The following is a 14430-nucleotide window of genomic DNA, read 5'->3' as shown; positions in this document are numbered from 1 at the left end:
TCCCCCGGCCCAGGGCGGGTGATTGGGCCTAGATGGTCTTTAAATGTCTCTTCCAACCCAAACCATTCTGTGATTCTATTGTATGATTCTATGAATAGAAGCGTTGCCCATGGAAAGCAGACCGGTGGCCTGGGTCTGGAGATTGGCACTTACTCTGAGACCAAACACCTTGCGTGTTCTTCAATAGCACACGCCAAACTGTGCAAAACTCTCTAATATTGACATAATATTTTCATAGGGTGGCCACGCTGTGGCTTTCGCCAGCCTTGCCAACGCGCCCTGCTGTAGAAACTGCCCTTTTCTGCAGAGGGTGACCTTTCTGGAGGATCTTGCTCTGGCCACGGGACAGTGTTTGGCATCCCGTGCGCCCACAGTGCGGAACTGTGGGTTCGGTGTGAATATTTACCCACAAAGTGCTTGCGGCTTGCGGGCCGTTTCGGATGTCACATTTCTGCCCTATTCTTTCAGCAAGAGCCTGTTTTCAAATAAGCTGTGAATATTTTATGGGCAAATTGTCAAGCGAGCCTGGGATCCTTCAAAAGCAGTCTTTCATGGCTAAATAATAGAAGTGGGTAGGAAACAGATTTTTTTTTTTGTTTGTTTTGTGGGAAATTTCGTGATTTGGGATTCTTTTCTCCAAACCAAACCAAATTCAAAGCTCTCCGCAATATGAAATAAAATTAAAAAATCATGTTGGGCCAATCAAAATGCTGTTTTGAAGCCGAGATGCACACTCTGTGACTTGCTAATGCCATAAGTCATCTCTATTAAAACGCTTCTTTCAGTTTTTGCTTTTTTCCAGAAGTTATTCAGGGTCTTCTGAGATGCCCTTTTCTCAGTGCTGGGAGTAAACTGGTCCGTGGTGGAGTCGCCACCATTGGCTTCTACTGGAAGGACTCTGGGTGGTATTGTCGATGCACCCAGGAGAATTAGCCCACACATCCCTGCCTTGTGCTCTCAGCTCCCTTCAGTCTTCACGCCCTTGTATTGGAGGGCAAATCCGAGACTGCAAATCCTCTGCAGATGGTTCAAGCAAACCTGGCTTTGCTTGGGTTAGACAAAACCTTGAGGAACTGGCATGAATCCCAGTGTCCCAGTCCCACCAGGACTGGGCGTCTTCGTGCATGTGTTTGAACATGAGAGCATTGGATGGCTGTGGGTTCAGGAAAGCAGAGCGTCATTTAAAAGGCAGTTGACATCATGCATCCTTCTCCCACCTGCCATGAGAAGATGAAGGCTGTTTCTTACAGCAGTCTGTGTCCACCACAGTCTTCATGAATATTTTAAGTGCCTGATTTGCAGTTTCTTTTGAAAACCCTCAGTGACCGCCACCCCACGCTCTAGCAGCACTCTAACAAGGAGGCCAATGCCAACATCAAAGAGGAGAGAGGATTATGGGTTAGAAACTTGAGATAATTTTTTTAAGGTGCAATCCAAACAACGCTCTCCGCGCAGCCAATATGCAACGACAGGAGAATTAAGTGTTAATTATGTTTATGCAGCGTCTGGCTTGAGCTAAGGTGGCAAACTCATTTTAGAGGAGGATGTTCATGAGACGTCAGCCAGATGCTTGCCCCGGATGACCACCAGCTTCTGCTGTGACTTGAGGGAGACCTTTTTTCAGATTGTGCATGTGGTGACTTGCAAATTTGCGGTCCAGTGCTGCTTCTGATAGGTGTGTGGCTGCATGTCCTCCAGCCCTGATGGGTGACCATGCCAGAGGGGCCAGCTGGCCGAGGCCCCGGGGTGTAGTCCAATGTTGTCTCACTTGTGTCCAGGGAGGGTGGTGGGGTCCTGGGTGCTAAGTGACTTGTGAAACGCCTGGTCCATGGTGATGGGGAGATCGCCTGACACCCCAGTACTTGTTTTATGGGGGGTTGTTTTAGCAGCAGCAGGAGCAGACGAGCATCAACGCTCCCCCGGTGCCGGCTGACTCGTTGCTGTTGTTGCTTGCTTTCCGTTTCACTTGCAGAAGGCTTTTCATCTTTACAGGTCATGAAATAACAGAAAAGAATATATTAATGTTTTTCAAAGCCTGCTTATTTATCTTGGAAGTAATATTTCTGTTTCCTCCATCTCTGAGGAGCTGTTTACCCCTCTGATTAAGGGTACCCCATCTGTCAAGTGTTACTCTCCCAAATGGGACATTTTTTTCTTAAATAATTAAGCAGTTCTTGACTGACTTACTGTGTCATGACTTGCTAGGTACCATGTATTTTTTTTTCCCCACCAGCTTACAGTATCTACCTGAAAATCATTAGAGATAGCTGCAGATCTTTCCTATGAGTGGGGAAACTCCACTCTTACTCCTCTACATCCTAAGAAACAGAAAGGAAAGAAAAAGTGGCTCCCTGTGGTGGACTTTGCTGTGGCATGCTGTTCTCCATGTCTCATATGCAGAGGTATGTCCAGGCTACTTTAGAGGTAAAATGGGTCTGGGGTTATGAATCAGGGAAGTGCTACCATATGGATGGAGTCTGGTTGGTCACCAGTGTCCCTTCTCCTGCTTCTCCGTTTGTGGCATGCGGTTGTGTTATTTATTAAAGGGTTTCTTTGTGCGTCTGTCTGCGCCTGTGAGTTTTTGCTATTTCGTTTTCGTAAACCCCCTTTCCTCTGTGCTTTCGTCTGGGGACTTGTCCGTCTTTGAAAGCTGTGTTTGAACTTGAGCTGTGTTCCTGGTGCCCAGGGGCTGGGAGAAATTAGGCATTTCAAAGGCAGTCCAGGGTGACTGAGACATGAAGGAAAAGAGAGGGATCCCATGGCTCATGCTTGACTGATGATAATCCTGCACGTTTGTACGTTGTGATATGAAGGACGGTGGAGGACATCCTTCTTGTGTATTGGGGGCTTCCTCACTTGGCAGACTATCTTGGCCAAGGGCTGTGTTTGAGAAGCAAAGGAGTCTTTCCAGGGTTGGCATTAGCCGCCTTGACCAGCCCAGGATTGCACGCTGGGTGCAAGGAGAAGGATGCTCTAAGCCTTAGGAGAGCAAGGATGAACCATCAAGAGAGCTGCTGTCCAAAGGCAAGGCACTGTCTTCCCTACGTCATGAAGGAGCCAGACTCCAACCCATGGCCTTTTGGGGGGCAACTGCACCCTGCCCACCTTGAGAACAGCACCCCATGGGTGAGGTCTCCTCTGAGGAAGGAGGAGCTGCTGCAGGACTTTCCCCGAGTGAAGCAGGAGGACAGAAAGGACCCATCGAGCCCCTCTCCAGCGGTGATGGGCTGCTGTTCCTGGTGGGACGAGGATGCTCCCGGCCGACGATGGGGAGCGCAGCTGCCTGCTCGGCGGGGGACCGCTCTTTGATTTCCCGGGGTATTTACTGCATTCATTCTGCCTCCTCTCTGTGATTTATTTGGGGACATCTTGTTTTCGTTAAGGTCCTTGAGATCCGGGCTGTGCAGAGCTGATTGCAGAGCCCTCCGAGGGCATCGCAGCTTGCTGGGGCTGAAAACTGCCCGTTGGCAAAGCACCTGGGTTATCTGTAATTTTATCGCACACCTTGGCTGCCTGGAGGACCTGAGAAATGACCTTTCCTTGGACGACGGACTGCATCAGCTTACCTCCCCGCACACCTTAGCAGCATCACTGGTGAGCCGCACCAGCCCTCTGTGCATAATTAAGTGCATCTTGATTTACTGCCCATGCAATTGTTACAAGCTTTGGAAGTGAATTTTAGCTAAATCACATTAAGCCACTTTAGTTCTGAATAAGAATGTCCTCACAGGGTTTTAATGTAGTTTAACTAATCCATTGCGGACCTTAACTCAGATTAATTTTCCCCAGTGTCTCTGGATAGATGAGCCCTCAGAATCGGAGAGGTCTGAATTTGTTTTAGGTTAATTTATTTTAGATGTGAATTTTGTAAATCAAATTACAGCCCTTTGGACTTATGGGCAGGAGTAGGGAATTAACGTGATTTAGACTGGATCGCCTCAATGCACACCTTGAGCCGATTTGCACTAATCTCTCATGAGCGTAGGTATCTCTGAGGTCAAATTTCTACCCAGCCCTGCTTTGCTGAGCCAAGTGCTGGGACTGAAGTACTGCGGGTCCCCGAGCGCGGTGGGACGGGGCCCAGGAGAAATGGGGAAAGCTCTCCTGGCTGCTGGTGTTGTCGGATGGACCTGTGACATCTGGAAATCTGCAGGCACTGCCTTGAAAAATGGAAACCGTGGGCTTTGCGGGAGATGCCCTGAGTAAATACGAGTGCTGGGTTGGCGGGGAGGAGTGGTAGAGATGGGAGTCACGGGAGAGTGTTGGGGTGTTTTGAGGATGCAAAAAGGAGGGATCAGGAAACGGCAGAGATGACAGGGTAGTCAAGGAAAATGGCTGTGGTGGCTTGTAAATGTCTTGTAAACGTCTTGAAAGAGGCTATGCTGGAGCGGTACCGCCCAGAGAGCAGCTACGGAGGTGAAAAGCAGAGGAGGAGCAAGGATGGGCTGGGCAGACTCAGGGGAAGGAAGCAGCCTAAAAAGACCTGGTCTCGAGCAAGACCAAGGCTGGGCAGAAAGTCCCAGAATGACACCTAGGAGCTCTGCCCTTGCTGATGGTCTTATAAGACCAAGATTGGTCTCATAAGACCAATAATAATAAAAATAATGCTATATTTTTGGGTCATGGTCCTCTGAGAAGACTGAATGGCTCATCTGGGGCCATCCTCTGGTCTCATCCACAGCCTGGCCATGAAGCCTTGGCTCTTCCCCTTCTCACCACTAGTCAGAGATGGCCCCACTTTAGGAACCTGCACAGCCAATACCAAATTAAACAGGGATGGCCCCAAGCTCAGTGAGATGATTGCCCAGACTGCTTCACGGCTAGCACGCACCCAGTGTGGGTTTGGGCTATGAGAAGAAACAGTCCCAAACAATGTCCTGGCAAAGTCCAGGGGTGGCACAGGCCAAGGACTAGACGCAATTTGCCCATTTATTTTGTGGGGAAATGGGTTTAAGTGTGTGGACACCAGCCATGAGGTGCAGCCTGGCTTTGAGTGAGGGAACAAGCACCTTGGCTTGCCATGGATGATGAAATGCTTGCCCCTTTGTAGGATGAGGCTGTGAAAACCGCTGGTCTTATCAAGTGCCTCTAAAGAGCTACGTGAATTTTGATGCATACCACTGTTGTGTTGGGTAGCGTGGGGTGGCTTTCACTTCATGTTGGACATCTTCAGGGTGGGTGTCCCCAGCCCAGCCTATCACCCTGGGCTCCCTCTACGTGTTGAAGGACAGAAACAAGAACTTTTAGGGCGTGAGTCGTCCGGCTTTCTCAAAACATCGATTTTAGTGTGAGCTGGAGTGAGAGGAGAAACCTGATTGACTTGATCTCCACTGACTATCAAAGGACCCCAAAAGTAATTAGTTCAGCTGGAGATGTGTTGGGCACATCTGCATGTAGTCAGATGGGCTTCATGGTTCTGGGAGACCATGAAGCTCAGCCTCATGGCCCAGGCCATCATCTGCTAATCAACTGAAATGTGATTACAGAAAAATGCTGGTAAAATGATTAATGAGATGGAGTGGGCTGGATTCAGGAGTGTGTCTTTCAGCTGCTGAGATATAAAGTGGGATTTTGCCAACAGCTTGCTTATATGTACATGGAAATTCAGTAAAATGCAGAAGGATTTGAAAAAATACATTTTAAACCTTCCTATTTCTGTTCACGTTTTGCTTGGCTGCTACTCCATCCTGAAAAGCTGGTTAGTAGCACGGCTTGCTTTCCAGCTTTCCAAGCAGCTGGAAGTGCCATGTGAACAAAGCAGGGAGAAGGAGCAGCAGGTTCGGTGGCATCCATGGGAAACATCGTTAGGACAGTCCTAATTGATGTGGAAGAGGTCTCTGCTGCAGTGAGGACCATGAACTGGGAAATTGTTCTTGTGCGTGAATGAGGAGTCGTCCTCTTTTTGGATTTGGCTGAGTGGTACCCTTAGCATTTATTATTGGTGTTAATACGATGAGGAATAAAGGGTGCAATTCTTACTTGGGCTGAATTTCTTTTCTCTATGTTTTTGTGAACCAAGGGCAGCCTGCGGAGCTGCCTATCTATAGGTAAATATATAGAGCGAGTGCTCTGAGGACACAGGAGAGGTTGTATTGAAGCTGCCTTTGGGCTGAAATCTCCTCTCTTGCTGCAGTCTGGGATGGGATTCAGGTAACTTGTAGAAACTTTAAGGGAAAAGACACAACAGATGGTTGGGGGAAGGATATAAGCAAGAAATTTTTTATGCTGAGGGTGGCGAAACCCTGGCACAGGTTGCCCAGAGAGGTGGTAGATGCCCCATCCCTGGGAACATTCCAGGTCAGGTTGGACGGGGCTCTGAGCAACCTGATCTAGTTGAAGATGTCCCTGCCCACGGCAGGGGGGTTGGACTAGATGGCCTTTAGAGTTCCCTTCCAACCCAAACCTTTCTATGATTCTATGATTTTCTTGGCCACAAGGGGCTAGTACGACAAGAACTTTCCATGGAAAGGCAGAGAAATAATTTCTAATGATCTGCTTTCCACTCAGAGATTGGAGGTGCATCTGTTTGTCCTGAAGACACAGGCAATCAACAGCAGTGGTCTTGGGTCCAGCACATGAACTCTCTGAAGGAATAACTGCCCGGTGATGTATGCAAATGAGCAGAGCAAATCGTGTTTTCCCAAAACGGGAATTCCTTGGGCAATACAGTGCCTTGATATGCTCTGGGACCTGCTTTTGCTTAGCTGTGGGTCATGGCCTTGTGTCCTTTGCACATCAGTCTTGGCTGTAGCTCATGATAGTAGGGTTGGGTCTTGCAGCCATGGATGCTGGGCATGCTTAAGGAGCTTTCCCTCTCTGGTGAGCATGGCTCAAAGACCTCATCCTTGGCCAACCCTGAGGATTACACCTTATGAAGTGCCTCCATGCTGCTGGGAGCTGGATCATGGCCCTGATGGAGGAGGGTGAGGTCCTTGCAGGCAGTCTGCTGGCCATGAGACTTGGGAGGGAATGAGAGGAATCACTACATGAGACAAATCCTAGGACAATCGTGCTGCTCTTCCCAGTACTCGGCTAATTGCAGCAGAGCTGGAAGCATGGTTTACGTTAATGCAGAAATCACGTCCTGTGCTGACCAATGACCTAATCCAACTGCTCATTGTCAGTGACACTACAAATGTTGGTGTGGAAGGGACTCCTTGAGAATCATCTACACTGAGGACCCTATTGCAGTTGGCAGCTGGGCTGGGGAGAGCTCATGGACAACATATGCAGTGCTGGAAGGGGAGCTGAGGCTGGGGGGAACCAACTCACCAATGGCCCAACGTGGGGTTGGTGTCCTCACCCCTGCACTCCATCTTGCTTTTGCAGTTTCCTGAGACCATGGTTGTCCATGAATGGTACTGGGCCTTGATAGCAACACTGGTTGGCCAACTGCAGCCTCAAATATCAGCTGCCTGGTGCTGAGGGAGCAGAGACAGAGGTTGGACACAGGGAACATCAGTGAACCACTGAATAACAACTTCCCGATGAGAGTCCTCTTCCCCCGTCTTGAACTCCTCCACACCTCAGGTCTAGGTCCTTTCAAGGTCCACCATCAAGAGGAAAATGGTTGAATGCCTGGAGGTCGCACTGTTCTGCATGCAGGAGGTGGTGGCAGCCTGGAGGTCACAGTGTGAAGACTCCTGGGATGTGAGTACAATTTTGGGACAGCTGGGCAGGCGGGGTAAGGTGGTGCTGGGTCATCCACCTTCCTTCCTTGCTCAGAAGGGAGATGATGAGTAGAAAAATGCCCATTTATTTGGTATGAACCATTTTGTGCTTTGAGTTGCTTCTGAGCTTTTTGCAGACACGTGGTGGGATACTGCATGTTTACTGGTTAAAAAATGAAACAAAGCCCAACCAGCTCATTCTGTCTCCATGTTCTCCATCCTTTTTCTGCCTTGTGTTGGGCAAATCTGGCTCCTCCTTTGCAAATAACATCTGCTGTTGCTGCTGCTCTCCCAACCTTTCTCTTTAATAACTTGCATCTGTACGACAGTCTGTTTTTCTTTGGTTGATTTGGAGCGTGATTGCTTCACTGCCTTTTTCCGACAACTGTAGAAAGAGCTGATATGCTACAAAATTGACAACGATATCAAATACATCCCCGCAGGACTCTCCTGGTCACTTGATCTGGTTTATCCTCAGCCAATATAATGGCCTTTTTAAAATTATGATGTTTCTTTCTCCTCTTGTTAGAAATGCCACCTCCTGCATCTTTTAATTGGATTCCCTTCTGTGCTCTTCACGCTCCGGCGTTGGAGAGTGCCTCAGCAGACAGTTGTCTTGACACCCCTCTGTTTGTCTTATGAGAAACTGGGCATAACATGCGCTCGGTTGGAATAAAAGACAGCAGGGTGGGCCAGATTTTGAAGGAGCCTTTGGCGGCTGCGTGACACGAAGCAGGAGCGGCCCTGGTGTGCCGGAGCAATTGCGCTGGTGTGGGATTCCTGAGCCAGCAGATCCCAGGGTCCTACTTACTGGGATGATGGAGGGGAGGCTTTATGCCAAGTCCTCAGCCCTTCGGGCCATGTTTCTGCAGTGGTCCACACCCACAGACAAGGTCAGGCTTTCAAGTGTCCGGCTGCTGCAGAAATATGAAAGGAAATGCCCATTTTTTGACAGCTGCTGAAAAATCCTTTTGTGATGTCCCTAGCCAGACTTTTCCCAAACTGAGAGCTTCTGCTGCCTGTCCCACGAGCTGAACTCCCTGGAGAATTAGGACCATTGTTGCTTCTGGTAAAGAAATGAAAAAAACCCTCTTCTGGACTGCCGTCATGACTCGACAGGTCTCCAAGCCTCCAAAGCAGGTTTCTGCAAAATTTTCTTCTGCTATATTATCTTACAAAACTGAACAGAGACTGTAGGGCAGAGTTTTGTTTCTGAAGTGCTTAAGAAATGCTTGGATGTTTCTAAGGACCATCTGAGATGCTCTGGACATGGCTTATGGATGGGGCTTAGGAACTCCGGGAGATCCATGGCAATGGCAGGTGACCCTCTGCAACGAAAGGTGGAGGTGTGGAGGGATTCCGCAGGGTATTTCATATGGCCCAGGATACTTAGGTGTGGGCAACTGTATTGGGTGTCTACACATGGCACCTACATTTGAGATGACCTGTAGGGGGGGGGTCTTATGACTCTTTGGTACCTTCAAAAAGGATGAGCTGGCAAAGCTGGGGCTGATGATTTCAAAAGGTCTAAATCCTGTGTTTTTAGGAGAGTTTCAGCACTGACTTCTGGCCTCCGGCCATGTTTGGGTGGGTATAACCAGCAGCCAGGGGAGCTGCAGCCCTCTGCAAAATCACCAGCTCTGTCCTCGTATGAGGGATGGGATGATGGGCCATGTTGACATGGATGTGGCAAGTCCTACTGATTTCAGCCCACATGAGTGCCGTTGTGCTGAAATGGGCTCAGCTGCCCATGTGCCTTTGAGGAACTGGGCCAAAGAGATCAAGGGTCATGCACCTTTTGATCTGATTTCTTATTTTTTTGGGCAGGACTTGGCACAAGCACTTTCAAAAATGGGAAAAAGACTCCCTTGGTTGCTGTTAAAATCATGACCTCTTCGTGGTGTGTCCTAGGAGGTGCTGGGGGCTGGTTCCCACTATCTTGTGGCCAGCAGGTTGAGGGAGGAGATTCTGCCCCTCTGCTCTGGTGAGACCCCCCTGCAGTGCTGCGTCCAGCTCTGGGGTCCTCAGCACAGGACAGACATGGACCTGTTGGAGCGGGTCCAGAGGAGGCCACCAAAATGATCAGGGGCTGGAAATCCTCTGCTGTGAGGACAGGCTGAGAGAGTTGGGATTGTTCAGCCTGGAGAAGAGAAGGCTCCGGGGAGACCTTATTGCGGCCTTTCAGTACTTAAAGGGGCTTATAAGAAAGGTGGGGACAAACTTTTTAGCAGGGCCTGTTGTGACAGGACAAGGGGGAATGGTTTTAAACTAAAACAGCGTAGATTTAGACCAGATATATGGAAGAAATCTTTTACGACAAGGGTGGTGAAACCCTGGCCCAGGTTGCCCAGAGAGGTGGTAGATGCCCCATCCCTGGGAACATTCCAGGTCATGGACGGGGCTCTGAGCAACCTGATCTTGTTGAAGATGTCCCTGCCCATGGCAGGGGGGTTGGACTAGATGACCTTTAAAGGTCTTTTCCAACCCATAGATCATGATTCTGTGATCTTACAATGGCTAAAGAGACATGAGCCCCACACTCACTGGGCATTAATTACAGACATGGCACAAGCAGAGAAGAGGACACCTGCCCCACTTACCCCAGCTCTAACTAATGGATTTCTCTGGGACTTTAATGGGGTGACTAGAGGCGGAAAAGGAGCTGGGGGGCACACAGGCAGCGGGAAGCCGCTCTGCATCCAGGAATTGCATTTTGATGCTACAGCCTCTGATCTCAGCAGGACTATGTCCTCCCCTGTCCGGGGCTCGTTGCTGTGTCTGGGAGTTTGGAGCAGGTGCTGGGGTGAATCCCATGGGCCGTGCACAGCAAAGCCCTCAATGTGATGCTCCACCACCACGGTTTTCCATTTCCTACTGGCACAGGCATGCAAAAAGGCAATTCCTGCAATGTTGGCTGGAAGAGGTGAACAATAAAAGAATAGGGCAGGAGAAAAAAAGGATGGCAAAGTCCCAATATAATTTTCCTGTCTGGAAGTTCATTAGCGTCTGTTAGCTGGCTGCAGCTGCTGGATTTATTTCCATCACACCCCGTCGAGGTGCCAGCCATGTGTTGAAGGTGTTTCAGGCACAGCGGGATGGTGATGGGAGCCAAGGGCTTTGCAGGAGAGCTCTGGGAGTCACTGCGAGTGCAAGGCTGGGGCTGGATGGGGAAGGTCACAGCACAGCACCAAGGTGCACTAGCAAAAATTGAGCTTTATTTTTACAGCTGGCATTAATTTTTCTCCCCCCTTCTCTATCCCATCCCTCTCCATGGGTAGTGCAGCCAGGAGGAAGGAAGACAGAGAAAATTCCGAGTGCTGGTTCTTGCTTTTGCCAACCCTCATGACTTTTTGTCAGGGGCCTTAGGGATGGGGAGGGGGTTTGCTCCAGGTTGCCCTTTCTGCAGTCAAACAAAAAGCTTGGCTATCACTCGGAAAAAGTGAGGGAGAAAAACTCTGCCCTCGTGGAGGGTTCAGGGACTGACAAATACAAATCCAGAAAGCCTCCGAAACCCTGAAAGTGGATGAAAAACTTAGAAAAAAAAGACCAAACATATTGGTTTAGGAGTCACCAGTCTGAAAAGGGGCCATATGATGTGTTTGGGGGTGGCTCAGGACCTCCTCATGGTGGTTGGGGAAGGTGGCCAGCCTGCTCTCCACCCCAGCAGGACTTCAAAGAGTACCACCAGATTTTGGGCTGTTTTCCAGCCCTGGCAATCCGTGACTGACCAGATCTAAGTACCAGGGTAATTCAGTGGCCCAAATTACCAACCGACCTGCTGCAAGGTCACTGCTCAGACCCTTAAGGAGGTGGCTGGCAGCTGTGCTGAGGACTAGGAGAGAAGAGGCTCCTCCTGGGGCTGTCCATGACTTCCCTGGCTGCCTCTGGAGCTGCTGACCCAATCTTATGGGCTAGAGAGAGAGCAGATGGAGCAAAACCACTTAAAAAGGAGCTCAGCTGATCCATTGGTTTATTTTGGTTCTGATTTCCCCAGCTTCCTTGTAAGCGATGCTTGGGAAGGGGGTTACGGTGTGAGCCAGGAGGTAATAGCAGGCAGAGGTTGACTTACACTTCTTTTGCAGTACAAATGACATGGAATGGGCATATCGTGTTTTGAACAATAAGTATGCACATACTCTTATTTTTTTCCTGGTTTTTAAGCCTCCCCCCGCCCCAAACCGTGAGAGCTGGAACTATGCTTAAAGAAAAACAGAAATTTTTCATGTAACCACATGATTATAAGGATGGACCTTTTAGAAAAAAGTGAAATATGTTGAAACTTGGGACAGCAAAACGTAAGGCATTGCCACTTCAGATGATGCTTAGACTCCCCTGGATGGTGGCTGACCCATCAGTTTTTAACTTGCCTGTTTGATCAAGAAATAATGAAAAGCTTATCATCCACCCACTCATCCATCCATGCATGGGTTGTCCATCATTCCCATTCTCTGGACCACAGGACACAGAGTTGCTGGAAGGTGAGAATGACCTGGTCTTCTCCTTTCTTCCCTCCTTGGCCTTTCCACATATCACATTTCCATCCCTTGGGTTGGGAGCAGATATGGAGCCTTTCCAGCCGCAAAATCTGCAAGGGCCAAAGGACTCCCTGAGTCTTGAATTTTTCCCCACCTTGCAGTGAAGTCAAAAGTACTGACATGGAAGATTTTGCATGTGATCTGTGGATGCTGCTAAGTACATATATTTCTTTTTATTTTATAGCTATGTCTGTAAATTTATTTGTGCATTTATTTACATTTCCTCCCACTAATTTGGAGGTAAAATGAAATTCAGGAACAGCTCAGGAGGCATCACCTGGTCAGAGATTTGCTCTGGTAAATGTGTGTCCTGGAGAGAAATTTTTCTGTAGTTCTTCAATAGCAAATGCCACTGACTTTGGCAAAAAGAGCAATCCAGGGCCACTGAACAGTTAAAGAAGTTGTCAGCTTATTTTCTGGGGGAAAAATAAGGTCCAGCTGGAGGAGCTTCAGTTCAGAAGACTTTTTTTTAGTCTGCTCTCTGCCCCAGATCCTTATGTGGTACCAGACAGTCTTGGTCTACTGAAGGGATGCTGCATTGATTTGTGCCAGCTGAAAGTCTGGGTCTCCGTCTCTAATTGCTCCAGTTTTTGACATATAATTTAGAATGAGAAAGAAAAATTCCAAATGACTGGAGGAGACTGGGTTACTCCATGCTCTTGGTCATTCTCATACCTGTGGTGACTCATGGTCAACTGCTGATGGTCAACTGAAGGGTGAGATGGGAGCTGGATGTTGTCTCTGGTTTAATGGAATTCAGAGGTGAAACTATCCAAGAGATGATCTCCCTCTCCCTTGGGGTGTTGCACACCAGTATAATTGTGAAGTACGACTACATCCTGCTCCTCTTTGGTAGGGCCCTCGTACACTCTCCCGCTGCACCATGAACCACGCAGATGAGTTGGGACTTTTAAAGAGGATTAATGAATTGCAATGCTTACTGGATGGTGATGTTTTCGTGACTTCAAAGTTTCCCAGCACTGGCTGGTGCATCTGAGAGTGGTTCCACAGAGCCTCCTGAGTGTCTGGAAGACTTAAGAACATAAAAATGTCCCCATTCAGTCAGAAAACCAGCTCTTCCAGCCAAGTATCCTTTTTTAACCAATGGCAAGTTGCTGATATTCAGGATAAGTACAGCATGGACAAATATAAGGTAATCCTCTACCCTCATAGCTTTTGGTGGTTGGTAAGTGATGACGTACCTGGGTCTGAAGTTATATCTGGACCACTGTGCTTGGAGACATCATTCATGTCTCCTCCATGAACATATCAGCATACTCCTGTGACTGCATTTCTTCAGTCTTCTGTGGCTTGGTTAGTTATGGACCAGGTGGACAACAGCGTTGTTTGTTTTAAAGTCTTGGTACAAAAATAACAGTAACCCCCAACCCACCAAGTGCTGCAGCATCTCCATGCTGCAGGAGGGAGGGAGGAGGAACCCCCATTTCTTCTGTGAGCTCTCCAGGTCCACGAGGACAGGATTTTCAGTGTGTGGACAGTATGGGAATTAGCCTCCTGTAACAATTTTGTGAGTGCCATGAAGAGTCAACACTGCCTCTCCATTCAGCTTCTTTGGACCTTGACCTCAAAGACCTCGTTTTTGCCTCTATTTTGCCAAGCTCGTTTTCAATTACTCAGATCTTTACCTAGAAATGAGTCTCACAAAATCAGGCAACGAAGAGTAAAATCCTGGAAATACACATTCGAAAGAAATCATAGAATCACAGAATAGTTTGGGTTGGAAGGGACCTTTCAAGGTCATCTAGTCCAACCCCCCTGCCGTGGGCAGGGACATCTTCAACTAGATCAGGTTGCTCAGAGCCCTGTCCAACCTGACCTGGAATGTTCCCAGGGATGGGGCATCTACCACCTCTCTGGGCAACCTGTGCCAGGGTTTTACCACCCTCATGGTAAAACATTTCTTCCTTATATCTAGTCTAAATCTACCCTCTTTTAGTTTAAAACCATTCCCCCTTGTCCTGTCACAACAGGCCCTGCTAAAAAGTCTGTCCCCATCTTTCTTATAAGCCCCTTTAAGTACTGAAAGGCTGCAATAAGGTCTCCCCGGAGCCTTCTCTTCTCCAGGCTGAACAACCCCAACTCTCTCAGCCTTTCCTCATAGCAGAGGTGTTCCATCGCCCTGATCATTTTGGTGGCCTCCTCTGGACCCGCTCCAACAGGTCCATGTCTGTCCTGTGCTGAGGACCCCAGAGCTGGACGCAGCA

Source organism: Fulmarus glacialis, unplaced genomic scaffold (genome assembly GCF_000690835.1).
Source record: "Fulmarus glacialis isolate BGI_N327 unplaced genomic scaffold, ASM69083v1 scaffold6293, whole genome shotgun sequence".
Lineage (NCBI taxonomy): Eukaryota > Metazoa > Chordata > Aves > Procellariiformes > Procellariidae > Fulmarus > Fulmarus glacialis.
This window is presented reverse-complemented; position numbering follows the sequence as displayed.